The sequence below is a fragment of the Trematomus bernacchii genome, unplaced genomic scaffold (assembly GCF_902827165.1).
Source record: "Trematomus bernacchii unplaced genomic scaffold, fTreBer1.1, whole genome shotgun sequence".
In the NCBI taxonomy this organism is placed as follows: Eukaryota; Metazoa; Chordata; class Actinopteri; order Perciformes; family Nototheniidae; genus Trematomus; species Trematomus bernacchii.
In genome coordinates this window covers 5,001-10,360 of record NW_022988115.1, presented here as the reverse complement: position 1 = coordinate 10,360, position 5,360 = coordinate 5,001, and the positions used below count along the sequence as shown (strand labels likewise).

At 37.4% G+C, this 5,360-nt stretch overlaps 1 long non-coding RNA gene across 3 annotated transcripts in view; it reads left to right on the top strand.

The window, feature by feature from the left end:
• Nucleotides 1-239: 239 nt before the first annotated feature.
• The window catches only part of LOC117475764, a 10,106-nt gene continuing 4,985 nt past the window's right edge, over nucleotides 240-5,360 (top strand). For all 3 annotated transcript variants that reach the window (XR_004555203.1, XR_004555204.1, XR_004555202.1), the window contains exon 1: nucleotides 240-450. This is a non-coding gene — a long non-coding RNA (uncharacterized LOC117475764). The remainder of the gene's footprint in view (nucleotides 451-5,360) is intronic.

Sequence of the window (5,360 nt, the reverse complement as noted above, 5' to 3'; positions counted from 1 at the left end):
AAATAGAATAAGATGATCTAAAGATAGAATGTAAAGTGAAATGCTGAACAGTGAAATAAAATGCAGCTTGTATTGTATAAATATGTGTTTGAGATTTTGCACATTTGTTCTCCTGTTTTAATGTAATTTAAATACGTGTTTGTAAGACTCCTGTTAAAGACTCAGGCACAGGACAATAACTTCCCTTAAAATGTCACAAACGCTGTGTGAGTGGGGAGGGGCAGAGAGGCGTGATGGGACCCTCAGATATTGTTCCAGAGAAGCTGCACCTCTTCCTGTGAGCAGATATAAAGAAACGACCGCATGTGAGATGTTCAGAGAGACGGAAGAGAGACGATGCTCTACCTAAACTATTTCCCAACATAATAAAGTATACGTATATCTATAAAGTATATATCTACCTCTACGGGACATGGATCACCTGCTTGCTGCTGCTGCTGTGGGGCTCAGGTAGGACTTTCAACTTTATTATAAACTCCAGAACAAACTGCTCAAACACGCTAACGTTTAATATTCAATGTTTCTTCTGGTAAATATATGTTTTCTCGTCCTACATCCAATCAATGTAGACATTTGCAGAACTTAATGTTTTAAAGTGAAATGTGATGTTCCTCAGACCTGAGTGTACATGTTGTTCTGGTCCTTTCTTTAGCTTTTGTAAAAACCTCCAACGACTAAATAATAAGTTTTCATTTCTTCAGCCATTTGATGTTTGTGTTTATTGAGATGTGAGTAGATAACATCAGCTGTGTTTCTATAAAGTACATCAGAGTGTTTTTGGGGCGGTGATGACTGTCGTGTCAAACGATCATATCATCATTTAAAACAGGGGTGTCAAACTCAAGGCCCGGGGGCCAAATCCGGCCCGCGACTTCATTTCTGTGGCCCTGCAAGAGCTCTGAAAGAATATAATAGGTTTATTATACGGTGACATGCCACTTTACAGAAGCAGGTGGCCCATAAACTACATGTCCCACAATGCATCTCTTTCTGTGACACTGAAGAGACTTGCAATGATTTTCCCTGGACTTCTGCTTTCAGACGTAGTTAATTACTAAGTTATTATCCTATCCCATAATAATCCAATTCAGAGGCAATAATGTAATATAATACATTATTTTATATATATATTATATATTTATATACATTTATATAGTTACAACCGGCCCTTTGAGTGCAACCTTAATGCTAATGTGGCCCGTGATGAAATAGAGTTTGACCCCCTGATTTAAAACATATAGTCTTATACTCTGATTGCCTTTGACTCTGTTACATAGTATTGTTAGTCTTGTACGTGTCCCCTCTGTGGGACCTCTGAGGGTCCCTCCTTCTTGTTGCTGCAGGGACCCCAGCTCCAAAGTGACTATTGTTTAGCATCAATCTGTGAAAATGGCAGCCACCAAAAGGGAGAATAATGGTGTCCTCTGGACTTCAGCTGTGGTTGTGTATGTCCTGTGTGAGCATGATGCTGTGCAGCAAACACACACAGTTACTTCACAGATCTGGATGAATGATGTGAAATCTAATCAAGTGTTAAATCAGACTTTAGTTCCACCTGGAGTAAATCCACAAGCTACCCTGCAGTATACAAAGTCATTCAAACTAGCTGCACCTTTACCAGCTTTGAGAACACTTTCATGATCAATCATTATAAAACATATCATATATATTATTCTGAAATGGACCAATCTGCACAATGACTACTTTTACTGTCTCTACTTTCACTATATTTTGATGAGAATACTTTTCTACTTTCACTTGAGGAACATTTTGAATGCAGGACTTTTACTGTAACAGAGTATTCCTACACTCTGGTACTTCTACTTTTACTCAAGTACAAGATCTGAGTACTTCTACTTTTACTCAAGAACAAGATCTGAGTCCTTCTACTTTTACTCAAGTACAAGATCTGAGTACTTCTACTTTTACTCAAGTACAAGATCTGAGTACTTCTACTTTGACTCAAGTACAAGATCTGAGTACTTCTACTTTTACTCAAGTACAAGATCTGAGTACTTCTACTTTTACTCAAGCACACGATCTGAGTACTTCTACTTTTACTCAAGCACACGATCTGAGTACTTCTACTTTTACTCAAGTACCAGACCTGAGTACTTCTACTTTTACTCAAGTACAAGATCTGAGTACTTCTACTTTTACTCAAGTACCAGACCTGAGTACTTCTACTTTTACTCAAGTACAAGATCTGAGTACTTCTACTTTGACTCAAGTACAAGATCTGAGTACTTCTACTTTTACTCAAGTACAAGATCTGAGTACTTCTACTTTTACTCAAGCACACGATCTGAGTACTTCTACTTTGACTCAAGTACAAGACCTGAGTACTTCTACTTTTACTCAAGTACAAGATCTGAGTACTTCTACTTTTACTCAAGCACACGATCTGAGTACTTCTACTTTTACTCAAGTACAAGACCTGAGTACTTCTACTTTTACTCAAGCACACGATCTGAGTACTTCTACTTTGACTCAAGTACAAGACCTGAGTACTTCTACTTTTACTCAAGTACAAGATCTGAGTACTTCTACTTTTACTCAAGCACACGATCTGAGTACTTCTACTTTGACTCAAGTACAAGATCTGAGTACTTCTACTTTTACTCAAGTACAAGATCTGAGTACTTCTACTTTTACTCAAGCACACGATCTGAGTACTTCTACTTTTACTCAAGTACAAGACCTGAGTACTTCTACTTTTACTCAAGTACAAGATCTGAGTACTTCTACTTTGACTCAAGTACAAGACCTGAGTACTTCTACTTTTACTCAAGTACAAGATCTGAGTACTTCTACTTTTACTCAAGCACACGATCTGAGTACTTCTACTTTGACTCAAGTACAAGATCTGAGTACTTCTACTTTTACTCAAGTACAAGATCTGAGTACTTCTACTTTGACTCAAGAACAAGACCTGAGTACTTCTACTTTTACTCAAGTACAGGATCTGAGTACTTCTACTTTTACTCAAGTACAAGATCTGAGTACTTCTACTTTGACTCAAGAACAAGACCTGAGTACTTCTACTTTTACTCAAGTACAAGATCTGAGTACTTCTACTTTTACTCAAGCACACGATCTGAGTACTTCTACTTTTACTCAAGTACAAGACCTGAGTACTTCTACTTTTACTCAAGCACACGATCTGAGTACTTCTACTTTGACTCAAGTACAAGACCTGAGTACTTCTACTTTTACTCAAGTACAAGATCTGAGTACTTCTACTTTTACTCAAGCACACGATCTGAGTACTTCTACTTTGACTCAAGTACAAGATCTGAGTACTTCTACTTTTACTCAAGCACACGATCTGAGTACTTCTACTTTTACTCAAGCACACGATCTGAGTACTTCTACTTTTACTCAAGTACCAGACCTGAGTACTTCTACTTTTACTCAAGTACAAGATCTGAGTACTTCTACTTTTACTCAAGTACCAGACCTGAGTACTTCTACTTTTACTCAAGTACAAGATCTGAGTACTTCTACTTTGACTCAAGTACAAGATCTGAGTACTTCTACTTTTACTCAAGTACAAGATCTGAGTACTTCTACTTTTACTCAAGCACACGATCTGAGTACTTCTACTTTGACTCAAGTACAAGACCTGAGTACTTCTACTTTTACTCAAGTACAAGATCTGAGTACTTCTACTTTTACTCAAGCACACGATCTGAGTACTTCTACTTTTACTCAAGTACAAGACCTGAGTACTTCTACTTTTACTCAAGCACACGATCTGAGTACTTCTACTTTGACTCAAGTACAAGACCTGAGTACTTCTACTTTTACTCAAGTACAAGATCTGAGTACTTCTACTTTTACTCAAGCACACGATCTGAGTACTTCTACTTTGACTCAAGTACAAGATCTGAGTACTTCTACTTTTACTCAAGTACAAGATCTGAGTACTTCTACTTTTACTCAAGCACACGATCTGAGTACTTCTACTTTTACTCAAGTACAAGACCTGAGTACTTCTACTTTTACTCAAGCACACGATCTGAGTACTTCTACTTTGACTCAAGTACAAGATCTGAGTACTTCTACTTTTACTCAAGTACAAGATCTGAGTACTTCTACTTTTACTCAAGCACACGATCTGAGTACTTCTACTTTGACTCAAGTACAAGATCTGAGTACTTCTACTTTTACTCAAGTACAAGATCTGAGTACTTCTACTTTGACTCAAGAACAAGACCTGAGTACTTCTACTTTTACTCAAGTACAGGATCTGAGTACTTCTACTTTTACTCAAGTACAAGATCTGAGTACTTCTACTTTGACTCAAGAACAAGACCTGAGTACTTCTACTTTTACTCAAGTACAAGATCTGAGTACTTCTACTTTTACTCAAGCACACGATCTGAGTACTTCTACTTTTACTCAAGTACAAGACCTGAGTACTTCTACTTTTACTCAAGCACACGATCTGAGTACTTCTACTTTGACTCAAGTACAAGACCTGAGTACTTCTACTTTTACTCAAGTACAAGATCTGAGTACTTCTACTTTTACTCAAGCACACGATCTGAGTACTTCTACTTTGACTCAAGTACAAGATCTGAGTACTTCTACTTTTACTCAAGCACACGATCTGAGTACTTCTACTTTTACTCAAGCACACGATCTGAGTACTTCTACTTTTACTCAAGTACCAGACCTGAGTACTTCTACTTTTACTCAAGTACAAGATCTGAGTACTTCTACTTTTACTCAAGTACCAGACCTGAGTACTTCTACTTTTACTCAAGTACAAGATCTGAGTACTTCTACTTTGACTCAAGTACAAGATCTGAGTACTTCTACTTTTACTCAAGTACAAGATCTGAGTACTTCTACTTTTACTCAAGCACACGATCTGAGTACTTCTACTTTGACTCAAGTACAAGACCTGAGTACTTCTACTTTTACTCAAGTACAAGATCTGAGTACTTCTACTTTTACTCAAGCACACGATCTGAGTACTTCTACTTTTACTCAAGTACAAGACCTGAGTACTTCTACTTTTACTCAAGCACACGATCTGAGTACTTCTACTTTGACTCAAGTACAAGACCTGAGTACTTCTACTTTTACTCAAGTACAAGATCTGAGTACTTCTACTTTTACTCAAGCACACGATCTGAGTACTTCTACTTTGACTCAAGTACAAGATCTGAGTACTTCTACTTTTACTCAAGTACAAGATCTGAGTACTTCTACTTTTACTCAAGCACACGATCTGAGTACTTCTACTTTTACTCAAGTACAAGACCTGAGTACTTCTACTTTTACTCAAGCACACGATCTGAGTACTTCTACTTTGACTCAAGTACAAGACCTGAGTACTTCTACTTTTA